This window comes from Falco rusticolus, chromosome 1, assembly GCF_015220075.1.
Source record: "Falco rusticolus isolate bFalRus1 chromosome 1, bFalRus1.pri, whole genome shotgun sequence".
In the NCBI taxonomy this organism is placed as follows: domain Eukaryota; kingdom Metazoa; phylum Chordata; class Aves; order Falconiformes; family Falconidae; genus Falco; species Falco rusticolus.
The window spans coordinates 119,650,146-119,663,899 of NC_051187.1; the positions used below are offsets into that span (position 1 = coordinate 119,650,146).

The 13,754-nt window shown below is 41.6% G+C and overlaps 1 long non-coding RNA gene across 3 annotated transcripts in view; it reads left to right on the plus strand.

Annotated features, from left to right (window-relative positions):
- LOC119152640 overlaps nucleotides 1-11,518 on the plus strand; it is a 30,607-nt gene extending 19,089 nt beyond the window's left edge. The window contains exons 3-4 of one of the 3 annotated variants that reach the window (XR_005105834.1): nucleotides 766-9,586; nucleotides 10,391-11,518. This is a non-coding gene — a long non-coding RNA (uncharacterized LOC119152640). Of the gene's footprint in view, nucleotides 1-765 lie in introns of all 3 variants that reach the window. The other 2 variants (XR_005105833.1, XR_005105831.1) reach the window with 2 other exon arrangements.
- The last annotated feature ends 2,236 nt before the right edge of the window (nucleotides 11,519-13,754 follow it).

Genomic DNA, 13,754 nt, shown 5'->3' on the forward strand with positions numbered 1-13,754 from the left:
TACAAACTGTCCAAAAAATTTAGTGTTCTCCTATGACTCAGAAGATAATCTGGGAAAAACAAAACAAAACACCTCTGCATTTTTGGCTTATGCAAGGGATATTCCACCTCAGACTTTATCTATGCTTAATTCAGCCTGCCAAAATGCCCTCAGAGGAATACTGCAACATCAAGTTATTGCAAATGCATTTTATTCATGTAAAGTCTTTAGTTTACAAATTCTGTTTTGAGCATCCCAATATTCAAAGGTGACGCTGGCCTTCAGTTTGTAGCAGGTGAATTTTAGCTGCTTGTCTTCAGCTCTGTAAACCTTTTCATCTCGTGTTTCTTAACCTTTTCTCTTGAGTGCCGAGTAACCTGGTACACTGGAGATGCAACTCCACAGATAAACATGTTGGCTGAAACGTGCTCAGTGTGGTTTTGTATCTGAGGATTCACTAGGCTGTTTTTATCCTTGCCCAATGCCAGCATCATTTCTCCCCCCTCCCTCCAGATACACTGCCTAACATATTAGTTTATTTAGATGTTTGCTAGAGATTTCTTTGGTCTTCCGTACTGAATATTCAGTTGCCAGCAGTGGGTGTAACTGCCAGTGTTGACAGCTAGTTTTATTTGCAAACATAGACTGCTCCCTTAGGCACAATTCCTTTGTTAATGATGTTTCCAAGCCGTGCAGAATTATGCAAGAGTCATGACATTAACTACTGTCTTATGTCATATTTTATTCCTTTTTCTAATTAGCATTTGTCCTTGTATCTGTTTTCAGAACTCGGATCTTTGCGCTTACCTGTACGCTGAGCTTACTGTGAGCAGATGAAGTTTGCATCTGTTTCATAAAATCCAAAAAGACCACCGAACAGGAAACAACTGGATTTTGAACTGCACTTTAATGCCTCCATGCAGGAAGACAGGATCATAGTAAGCAATGCTTTTGATAATAAATGGAGCATTCGTATCTGAGCAGTCTTTAAAAGTTAAAAACAAATACAGCTTATTAAGTATAGATACTTTTAAGATGTCATGGGTAACAAAGAGTTAACCTGCCTTTATAAAATGTAGTGTTTATTATGCTCTTCTAGCAAAAGAGAATTAATGGATTTACCCCTGTCTTTATGCTTCATCCTAGCAGTAAAGCTAACCAAATTGTAGGAGGAAACATATGTGCCTGCCCTATGCAGCATAGTGTAATTAGGTATATTTATTTATATTGTGAATATTGATGATCATCCAGTGAGCCATCAGGTATTACCTTTTGTCATATGAAGTGCAGAAGTTCTCTGAGTGAGTAAATGATCTAAGTGACCATCGCTGTATTCCTGGGATCCAAAACCACCGGTGACATTCATGCAACTGCAGAGGCTTGCCCAGCTATAACGTCACAGTATCACAGAATGGCCAGGGTTGGAAGGGACCTCTGGAGATCATCTAGTCCAACCCACCGCTAAAGCAGGGTCTCAGCTTCATCCTCAGCTTCCTCTAAGATAAGAGGGGCTTAGCAAAAAAAAAGAGTAAGATTTCTCTCGGTTTTAGCAATAGAACTGATCACCAACTAAATGAATGTGGTTATTTTCCACTATCTTGACTGAAAATAAATTTGAAGTGCCTGCTTAAACCCTGCAACTCCTCTGAAGCAATCGGGGCAGCGCTTTCCAAGGGCAGAAACTGTAATAGACTATTTTCATCTCTAAACATAAGCAGCTGAAGTTCCCCTGAAATTAGGTAAATTGTATTGCTTTGTACAAAGGTTCAAGTTGATTCCCAGGTTGGGGGTTAAAATTTTCAAAACCTGTGAAGGTGCGTTGCTTCTGTGAGGTTTCCAGCTCAATAATAAATAGCCTTACTCATAGCAAATAGGAGGAAAAACAGAATAACGGACTTCTTTCACCAGTAAAATTCACATACTGTCCGATAGTTTTTTTTTTTCCTGCATGTTCCAGTCTCAGGAATACTTTGGCTTCACATATGCACCACTTCTTTTACAACAATGTGTGCCCACTTTTTACTTAAGCCTGAGCTTGGGCCTGTGTTTGGGGATTAATAAGCCTGTGTTGAGCACTGTGCTGCTGTGGCTGCAGTGGTACTTGAAGAAGGCAGTTTAAAGTTGGAAGGGGTCTCTTTACGGTGTGGTTGAGTTTTGGAGGTACACAACGCAGTATGTAGGCTTAGCTTTCTTAAAGAAAATCCTATGCCCAGCTTTAATTATTGAGCTCTTGGTTCTCCTCCCTGATACTCTGCCCTACCATTAAGAGACCAGACTGGTTTTCCTTGAGAACTTTCCATGGCCTGTTTATGCCCATGATACTTTATTGCTCAAGGCTGACAAACAATGGTGTTGCTACAGTGCGTTACACCCTCTGTTTTTCCTTTCAGCAGCCTAAGCTTATTTTTTTCAAAAAAACCTTTCCCCGCTTCAGATATCACACGTGGCTGCTCAGGAGAATGACATTTCTCTCTGAAACATGCTCAGAGTAAATACATGAATTTAAATGTCAGAATGTTTGAGTTGTGAGAGACTGGGAGTTGAACAAGTATCTTAAGACCTGTGTAATTTTTGATGCTTTACCTCACACAGGAAAGGGCTGCGATTCTCATTCCTCTGTCTGATGGTGAGTTCTTCAGAGGGAACGTCTGTTTCAGACAGAAAAATAAACTGAAAACTTCTTCATCCTGTAACTGACCCTGCCACTGTCATGCCAATCTAGAAAAAAATTATTTTCTCATCTATGAGAAATATTCTTATGCTAGTGAAAAATCCACCTATTTCAGAGAAGGGTATTTTTTTATTTAAATCCGTATCTTTAAGAAGCAAGTCAAACTTGTCAGCCATGTGATTTAGTTTACTCATCTGTAAAATTGATGTGCTTCCTCCTTAGCCGAGGAGTGTGGGTGGCGTTATTTCTAATGTAAGTGGAAGAAAAATAGTTTGTGCTAAGAATGATTCTTTCTAAAATACTAGTTATTAAATATATTCTGGTTTGAGTAAAATCCTTGGTATGTCATAAGGCTTTGTTTCAATGTCGAATACATTTTTATGGACATTCCAACTTTGAACTCTCCTATCAAGTTACTGGCCCGGCAGCAATGTCCCGCAGTCTATGTTACAGGAATATGATGTTGCTTATATAAATGCTGTCACAGCCAGGTGGCTATTCTGTTTTTGCTAATTGTGTTGGACTCCAGTGCCAGCATTTGGTAGTCCGGTGAGATTAACTCAATGGAATTTCACCATTTATGCCAGCATGAGCTTTTTTCACCTTGTATCTTTTGTACGTCTTAGTGACGTTACGGTATTTGTAACTTCATATGGTATATTTGAGTCCTGTTCTCTGTAGATACCAAGTGTGAGGTTACTCACTGATGTACCGCTAGAGCCAGGCTGACATCATGCCTATATTGTTACGGAAACAATGAGGTCGTTGATAATGTTTTGATGATTTAGCTGATGCCTTGGTTGTAAGAGTCTGCCATATTTGTTGCTGTATGGAACATCATACCAGATAGCGCCGTGTTCTTAAGCGGGACATGAATCAGCGTGAAAGCAGCTTTTATATTGTCTTCTCTGGAAGTTCGCTGTATGTTCTTCATCGGCCTTTCAGTATGTTAGTCTTCTGTATTTGGAAGTCATCTATTCCTGATTTGACTTCCCTGCTCTTGACTAAACTTACCGGTTTGCAGCCTTCTTTATAACTCCGTACATCAGTGGATATCAGTATGTGATAGATACATCGACTATGGAATGATCTTGGTGTCATCACTGTAGAGCAAACACAATTGCAAAAGCAATTATTGTTAGTTGTGATTTACAGTGTGGTAGTGTTTCCCCTTTCTTCCTTGTTCATCAAACTTCTCAATGGCAATCAAATGCCTTACGTGTATATCTGCATATCTTTTGAAAATGAGACGACATTTCTAGTCTTTAACTGTACAACAGTAAAGAACAGATACTAGATGGGTTCTAGGTTCAACAGTGCTCGGTGTTTTGCATGTGCATATTGATATTTTCCCTGCAGAATTTGGTCTACATAGTTCTTGCCAAAAAGGAGACTTGTTCACAGCCAGATTGAAAATTTGTCGCAGCTATAAAATCCATTTAACAAGAAAACATCATTAAAAGCCTTTCGTTGGTTGGTTGGTTGGTTGTTTTTTGTCTGCGTTCTCTGTGAACCTGCAAATACATCCTCAGTATATCTCCTGAGATTATGAAGTCTGTCATTTTCAAGAGAAGCAAAACACACACTTGCTAGGACAAGTATACCTTTTTTATTTTTGTCTTGATGCCCTTAAGTTGACTTGATAACCTCTAAATTTTCTGTGATTCTTTTGATTGTACAGCACTTGTGACCCCTAAATGATAGTTCCTAATAGAGCAAACTTTTGAAAGTCAAAATAAATTTTGTGAGAAAGGGTGGTCTCAGTATTTGAACTGTTTCTTAAGACCTAGCTTTGTCTAGAATTATCATTAAATTCATCACAATTTAATTAAAGTCTTCACAAACCTTGCTTTTATCAATGAAAAGAATTCCTCACACCAAAGTGAAAATAATATTATCACAACACAGATGAAGGAGTTTCAAATCAGTGCAGATACTGGGTTAGCGCTTGCATTGTGTCCCTTTACGAGTGGTGTTCTGCCTTGTAAAGCGATACAAATTTAAAATTAGAAAACAGATTTTTCTGTGCAGCAACACTCCTATTTGGATACCTACAGCTAAAACCCAATTTAAATAAAAATCTATTTGGTATTTCCCTAGGCTGTTATGTCAGAAATTCTGATTGACTGCCTTTGAAACTATTTTTATAAATTTCTGGTTGTAACTAGCACTTAGTTACCAAGCGAGCAGCTGGATTTGCAAAGAAGCTGAATCCCTTGGGTAGTGCTATCTGCTAAGGTCATTCAGGTAGATTAGAAGAGCATAATTAAGGATGTAGTATAAGATCTAAAAGCTTCCTTAACAAAATGTCAATTACATTGTAGTATGCCTGACTGAAATACTAATATATCTTTTTCCTTTTTTTCAGTTCATATGTCACCATCAGGGCACATGTCTGCCCCTTTGGCTTTGAAAATCAGTTTATTGATATTATCCATAAAAACAAAATGTCACCCGAGCATAGTAAATGTAATTTATGCATTTGTCCAGTTGTTTACAAAGGATTTATATCAGCAGTTTAGCAAATTAAGACAAATGACATTTCTCAGTGCCCTTTTTGTGGCAAACGGGTGGTTGTGGTGTTTTTCCTGACATGATACTAAAGGAAAGCAAGACAAAATACTTCTCTAATGGCTTGTTATATCACCAAGATGGTGTAGCAAGAAGTTAATTGAAAAATCAGTTTCTGTTGTCTGAGTTTGGTTAATTTGTCTTGAAAAAGCACTGTCATGGTAATTTAGCAAATTGGACTGTGGTTGTTTATTTCCTTGTGAGCAAAGGCGAATGCAAATACTGTATTTCTGACATTTAAAGTTGTAGGAAAATTATTTTAAAAATTTCCATAGTCATGGCAAGTCAGTGAATTTAGATACATTTTCTACTTCTACCTGTCAAATTATATTTATAAATATGTATTTCGTACTTCCTGTAATATGGAAGAAAATGAAACTTTCCCGTGATAGACCAGGTCAAATAAAATCCCTGTTGAATATCTGAAGTCTTAATGTGGACTTTTGGGTTTCGAAATGGAAAGCTGTGATTTCTAAACCCACCGATTCTGCCTAATTTAGAAAGGAACTAAATCTCCCGACACAGTGCCGTTTGGTTGGCAGATCCCCAGCCTCGGCTGTGCGGACGCAGCACTGTCTGGGGCCGGCGGAGCTGGAGCAGCCCCATCGCTAGCTCAGGGCTGAAGTCAGAGCGGGTGGAGAAGACGCAGCGTGCCTGTGCCTCCGTCCTGGAGCGGTGCCTTCCCCTGGAAACTGCGATGGGGAGCGTCCTGGCAGCTGGAACTGCAGGGTAGGAAATCTGTGCTTCCATTGCACGAATGGAAAACAAGCTCCGGTAGACAAGTTTGGAGATCTTAGCTGAAAACAATTTTTTTATTGTTTGGGGTTTGGTTTTTTGTTTGGTTTTTGTTTGTTGTTTTTTTTTTTTTTTAATCTTATAGCCAACTTCAGCTTGCCTTTTTGGTGGCAAAACCAGTCCAATAACATTCTCTGTCCTTTAAAAACACCTGTATAGACAGAAAGGTCTGTGTGGAAGAGAAAAAATTGCAGGGTTGGGCTTGTATCTCCTGTGCAGCGTCACTTGAAGGTTTTTGAGGGACGAAGCTTCCCAAGTCAAACGTTTTGTGTTTTGCTTCTGATGTGTTTTATTTGAGATGACTCCACTGAGTTCAAAGACTGCCTTATTCATGGAGCGAATGATATTTCTCTGACTGTCTGAAGAACAGAAATATTAATGGCTGCAGTTCTCGTGCCTGTGCCTAAACTGATGAGTGACTAACATCTGCCTCTTTCTGAAGCGTCTGCTGGGACTTGACCAACTGTTACCTGCGCGAGACATAAGAAAAGACAGAATCCATATTTTCACGTATACCCATTTGTTCCTAACGCCTGAAAAGAGAGCTCAGAGCGCAGGTGCCTAGGAAGGGGCTCAGAACTGAAGGCCAAAAGCTGTGTTGGGACTGAAGTGAGGGACGTTGGCATACAAAGCCCTAAAATCCAGTTCTGTTCTGGAAAGCCAGGGCAGCAAGCTGCATGACACCTCTTCATCGGAGTCCTAGGCTCAGATCTGGTGGAGAGTCATACCTGTGCTCCGTTCCGTTTGTCGCAAGCAGCGCTTCTTACATTGGTAGGATTAATCGCACTGTGTTCAGGTGAGGATCATGGTAAATCTTCGCAGAACTGGTCAGTGACCTCCATGTCAGATTTATGTGCCTTGTAACTACAAAGCTCCTCTTTGGCAATTGTTGGCTACGTAACAGCCTCGTTGATCTGGAAGTCAAACTGCATGTTTGGGTTCTTTTTCATTTGTAAGGATATTTACGCATTTATTTACACATCTGTAAAGCCATTACCTACTGGGAAAAACCTGAGAAGAATTTAGGAAGTCACAAGAAGCAGCAGATGTTAGCTCCCTCTGAGGTAGTTCTACAAGGTTTAGGTAAGGAAAGTTAGGAAAAATGTGTTTCTGTGTTTTCTTATTTAAATCAGTGTATTAAAAAAGTTGTTTGGAAAACATACTGAGCTATGAAAAGTCCTCTTTGCTCCTACCTAATTCTGCATGTGTGGAGTTATCTGCAGTGTCTGCAAACTTTTTCTGAAAGCCTTTTCTCTGGTAATTGCAGTAGTTTTGGCTGCCTATATGGAGCGTGTTCAGAGGTCTTAGACTCTCTTCGGTCATATCTTCTACTTGATTTTAATGTGTGGTCCTGTTCCGGAAAGTGTAAGTAGAAATGGGGTTGGTTTATTACATTTTATCTGTTGACTTACTGAAAGTGTTTGAGACAAATAGAAATTTGCATTTACTCTCCTTTTTGGTTTTATACTCAAAAGAGAGGAAAATGTACTGTACTTTTGTTTCTAGGTATTTATTTCTCTGCTTGTAAATGCTGGGACTTTGTATTTTCCTGCTCCACCCTTTGCTTCTTTAAGTTTTTAAGTCTTTGAGGTTTGGGGTTTTGTTTGGCATTTTTATTTTTGTTTCTTTCTCCAAACGTGTTTGTCAAATAAGTAGAATATCCTCTTGCCTCTGGCTCTTTTCTGGGGAATTGAAGGTTGTTTGGGTCAACAGTGCTGGTCAAAAGTAGAATTATGAAAATGCTGGAGAGAGAAGTCACTGAAGGTCTTTTGTAAATGAGAGATTGTTTAGGAATAGCGCTTTCATAAGAGGAGGGAGTTTGGATTTTACTTGAATTCAAGCTCCTGCTGTCACTGAGGAAATAAAGCTTCCTTGGGCAGCCCATTCCAGTGCTTCACAACCTTCCCGGTGAAGAATTTTTTCCTGAGCTAAACCTCCCCTGGCACAACTTTGAGGCAGTTTCCTCTTGTCCTATCACTCGTTACCTGCGAGAAAGTCCTGTGTTTCTTTATGGAAGCAGTTCTCTAGAGGAAAACGCTGTTGGTTTGGGTTTGGGTTTTTTTGTTTTTTTCATTACAGCAAGCAAAGGAGTAACTACACATGTGCCTGGATGTGGTGGGTTGCCTGGACAGGAACTGCAGCTCTTTGTGGGGAAGGGAGCAGGTGTATTTCTTACGGGCTCTCTGCCTTTTTCTGTTTGACACGGAATACTTCCTCCACTGTAAATTTAAATTTACTGTAAATCGAAGCCCAGAGATGCCAGCCTGTTCAGTTTTATCAGGTGTTTGTGAACTTGCCTTATCATTTTAGTTTCCAAGAGTAGCTCTTGTGCTGGCTGCTGCCGTGCTCTACAGAAGGAACTCAGAAGCTCTGGCCTAGGATTTTTATGCAGGTGCCTTGCCTTCCTGGTGTTGAGGATGGCTACAGTCTGAAATTCAAGACTAAATTGTCTCAAGTTCAAGGTTAAATTCAAGGTGAAAGTCTTCAAGGCACCTTAAAACAGGCAAACAAATGTCCCTGCCACCACCTTCCTTAGAAACTGGTGTTCACGTTACAGACAGAATAGCTGCTGACCCAAAAGCATAAAATACTTGTGTTAAACTGAGCCCAGTGCCCCTGTCGTTCTTGTTTTTGTGGGTGCTTCTTGGAGAAAGCTCATGGCCTTACTTTATCCTCCTCAGCACATGAGGGTCTGGGGCGTCGGGGGAAATGTTTGCACAGGCCAAACTTCGGGAACTGCTGGCCCTTGTGGAGCAAATTCCACTGCAGTGTTTGTTCCTGGGTGTCCTGCTACTGCTACCCCTGCTGTGGGAAGCCCCAGCATATTTACAGGCCTGATCTTGTAAAATCTGAGTCTTCTGATAGCTGGGGGATTTTGTCTTTTCTGTGGCTGGTTAATTGCTCGTAATGCCTTCCTCTGAAGGGAGACATGGAACTGCTGTGGAGTTAGACTATTGTCCTTGAAAATTGCCAGGCTGGTGTGGTCTATTGCTTTAATTCCTCTTCTTTAAACTTCTGGGTTTAATATTATTACTGTAGCACATAAATTAGGGCAAAGAAACTGCTGTTTGGTGAGTGCTCAGGCAAGAGGTGGCAACAGAAAGGACGTACGGTTGTGAAGTTATTTAGGAACCCACGTCCATAATCTAGTACTTCTAAAAATCCTTTTGGTCAGATGGTGTGTTTTTCTTTATTTCCCAGCTGGATTCAAAATATGCTTGTATAAAATGTAGCCTTGGGAGACAGAACCACTGGTGACACAATTCCGGGTGCTTCTATTGCCCGCTAGTGCCAACAGGAGCCACGGAGGCAGGCACGTGAAGGCGGCAGCGTCGGGGATGCGCGGTAGGGCAGGCAGGGTTTCTTACCTTTTCTTTTTCTGCTGTCTTGGCTGAGAATACATTTCTACTGAAGAGTTATCCAAGTTCAGTGCTCAGAGAAAAAACATACGAGAGAGAAACCGGGATCTCCAGAGCTCTCACATCTGATTTGCTGTGTTTTGGGGAGCTGTTAGTTGTGTCCAACGGGTAGTGGAGTATTTTCTTTCTCTGCTGAATCTTCTCCCACCAGGTACGTCTCCTTGAATATATGTATATGTTCAAGTACATTCTGGAGAAATTTGCAAGTAAAATATTCTTGACTTGTAGTTTTTAAATGCTGTATTCGCTATAGAAAGTGCCCTTTGTGATTGAAAGTGCTTCAGCAATATTGACAAATCCAAGTAACTTCTTACAAAAGGAAGAGCACACATATTTGTAGGGAGAATAAAGAAGGTAAGACAGGGTTAATCTGAGAAAGTAAAGGATATTATTTACTTGCAGTCATGGTAACCATCACTGGGACACTCTTGTTTCAGCTCAGTGACAAACATGGTCCCTGGGAGTAGATTGTTTTTATTCCGCAAGCGGCTCTTTTCTGCCTGAAACTGCACTGCACCTGCCTGTTGGGATAGCGTGAGGACGTCACAATGCCAGATTTGAGACAAAATGTGAAATCTACCAAATGTGTTTCAGTGTTTTGATGCAAATACCATTAGTATGACATCATGGCTATGTCTTTAATTAAGAGTTTCAGCTGGCTACCTTAAACTTTTCAGGTTCACTTAATTTTGCTGGAATAATTGGTTTTCCTCATTTGCAGCGGAACAGTGCAGTAAGTTTCTTGAGGGTGAGTGTCCTTGCACAGCTGGTAAATACTGGAGCGTGAACCGGCTGATGTAGCAATCAGAGATGCTCAGATGGCAACGTAGGTCAGGGGCAGTATTTTCCCCTATACTGACACATGGAGTTCATTTTCAGATTGTACAGCTTTACATGTGCACATATAGATGTATATACGTGCATATAGGCGTGTATGTATTTTTTTTATTGGCAGGACCTTTCCCCACCCCTAAATCCCAAACCTTGCCTGTGAAATTAATGGTATAGTTTAAATACTTCATTAGACTTGATTGAGATCCAGGTGTGCAAAGGCTGGAAGAAATGCAGACTTTGTGAAGCTTTTTAAAGCGCATTGAGGAAGACGGATATGGACATGCTGAGCCATGTTGCAGTTTGATATGGTTATGCAGATGGTCTACGGCCCTCGCGTACCGGTGGAGGCTGGAGGGAATCCCATTGCGCTGCTGAGACATGAAGGAACTCCTGGAGCAAGTCCACGGACAGCTGCTTTACTGCTGCGCTTCGCTATCTTCTCCAAGCACCAGCAATGCCCAAAGCCAGCAGCTTCCCCAAGCAGTTCAAGATGCCAGGAAATCTACTTTGAACGCGTTTGTATGTTGCAATAACTAATTTGTGAGAGGAATTACTTTAAATTTGGCAATGTGTGCTTATCCAGATGGACAAATGTGACTGCAGGTGTGAAAACAAGTGGAGTTCCCCCAAGGCAAACCCGTACCGTGTTTGGGCTGTGGCAGGTGGAGCCGTCACAGGTAATTCACCCGGTGCCATGTGTCAGCAGGAGAGAGACTGCAGATGCCTGGGATGGAGAAGCACGAGAAGCCAGCCCTGCCACCGCCAGCAGGACAGGGTGAGCCACCAAACCCACTTATTCCTTACCAGGGGTCTTTTGGGCAAACACACGTTGAATCGATCCGTGGCTTCAGAGCATCTTTTAAGAGCACCGGTGTAAAAATGAGGTCTTGGGTGGTCATTTATGGTTCAAGTAGCAGTTTATATATTTATTATAATTATACACAACCTTGACAATCTATATTGCCATTCAAAAATAAATTGAAATATTGTCAATCTGCACATGATCTGTCACTAATAAGAATCCCATTTACATACATAGTAAACATTTTGCATACTTAGAACACTGCTTTAAATTCCGACACTCCCATCTCACCCCCGCCTCCCCTCCCATCCTATGGAGTTATGTTCAGGCTGTGTAAACAAACTTCTCCCACTACGCAACATTCAGGGACTACCACCTTTTTTTATTAATTTAATTAAACCATTTCAGTGCTTTGTAGAGGTGGCCGGTGGGTACAGCTCTTAAAACTTTTGTTTAAAATTGCTTTTTTTGTTTGAAATGATTCATCAACAGATCACGTGGCAGCGATTCCTACTTTTTACCGCTTGCTCTATTTCCTTGTGACCAGGAAAGATGGAACACAGGGTTTAGTATCTGTATCAGGTGAGTAAAGTCAGTCACACAAGTGCATTCCTGGTGTGCTAATAGGAGCTATTCTGCAGTGCTAACAGTCACATGTAGTTGTTTTCACTGTTTTCATGTGTAATCAGTGGTTGGAGTCTTAAACTTTCAACTGGAGAATTATGAATTCAGCTAAGAGTCAGCCACAACACACGTGCTTTTTAACTACTAGGAGTTTGCATTTATACTCCAGACATTATCTTGGGAGCTGAAATGAGAATCAATGAGGCGTTAAGAGGCAACGTAATATTCTTCTATCCACTTGAAGAAAACTCAACAGCTAGGGGTAGCTAACAGAAGCATCCTTTGAGCGCGTGGACCCCCTGCTGAAGTCTGGACACCTAGGCTTCAGCTTAGAAGGGCTCACACAAACGAGCACATTAGCGTATTACACTGTGCTAACACTGAAATGAAAGCCCTGCTGCCCGGTAGCGAGGTTCACGGTGACGCTATCTGTGGGAATTTACCTTTTTTTTTTTTCCTCTTACAGGGGCTGGCACATGCTTTCAGCCAGCAAATGCAGCATGGTTGGAGAATGGTTTCACGTTTTTTGAAAGGCAGGGATAACCAGAGCACCGAGCGGCGTAGATTCCAAGGGTTGTTAAGGCTGTGAAGTTCTCATATACTGTCCAAGAATACCTAGGAAGCAAAGTCTCCTGCCAGCTCCTTGCCCGGTTCCTGGAATTACACTTAAAACATAATCCTTACAGGGAAAAACCCCACTGAAGTAGGGGGTATTCGAGAGCAGGCCAGTAACAGGAGAAATCTACAGTAGAGGCTGGAGTTCAGGGCACAGAGAGCGGTTTCAAATGCCCAAGATGCGAAGGAGCCTAACCAACAGCTAGACGGGACGCGCTGGAGCAACGGCTTTCCCTTGGAAGTGGAAAACCCAACCCCCTCATACTGCACCCCCGGCAGCAGCCCCCCCAGCCATGCACAATGCTGCAGCCCCAGACGTTTCAGAAGCAGCACCACGGCCCCTGCGGTTCCGCAGGATCTGGGACCCAAGCGCCTGCTCTCACCCCGAAGGCAGCGTTTCAACAGCCAAAGAAGGGCACTGACTGCCACAAGCAAACACGGGAGAGGGGTCTTCAATTCAGAGCAAACAAGGCAGGCAGCTGTGCCAGGTTGTTTTACCGTGTAGAACGCTTGCCCGTTCAAAGAAAAGTAAACTTTTATACTCTTAAGAAAAAAAATCTGCTTATATTACATCCGAATGAAGCTCAAAGAAAATCCTGAAGTTTAAACCACTGCAATGAAAGACATGGAAAGCAAGCCATGAATCAGTTGTAAAAGGGCTAGTAACAACTTCGAAAATTCACTGGAAAGCCATTTCTCGAGCAAGTCCACCAACGCTCGAGACAGCGGCATTTCCTTTCTTTAAAGGAAAGAAAGACAGATGGTGCTGGTAGAACAAAGTATTTATGCTGGTTTGTAACTGAACTTATACATGAAGTTCTAAGACCACGATTAACAAAACATTTTTTTATTCAACACAAAACTGTACTGCCTTTACAAGGATGGCGTCAGGTCCTGTTACTTCTTTTTGGGGGGTGGAGGGAACATTCTCAAACACCAGAAATGTATCTTTGCCCTTCAACAGAAAGTCTAGCAAACTAGATACTAGCATATCGAACTAAGTACCAGCAAAAAAATACCTGCTTTGAAAATATACAAGGAGAGTAGCATATTACTGTTGGTTCCCTAACAGATTATTTTATTTTATGGTGCAGGACACTTATTCCGGTGCTGCTGGGGTAACCACAGGGTGACCTGCTTCTTGAGTCCAATGCACAAAACCTCATCATCAAGTTGTGCATAGCTTGTATTAATACTTGAGAACCTTACCATCTGCATCCTGGGAAAATTTCCTGTTTGTAACAGAAGACAGATAACTTATTGCAGTAAGGCCTACGTTTATGTGTCAGTATGAAGTTCACTGTGGAAGGAACAGTTTTGCCCTTCCAAATGAAATTCCTAACCTGTATACCCACAACCAGGTGCTCTCGGCAGTCTGTGGGCAGCGCTCCCCTCCACCACCCATCCAGAGACAGAGCAGACAGATGCACAGCACCTGTGCAAC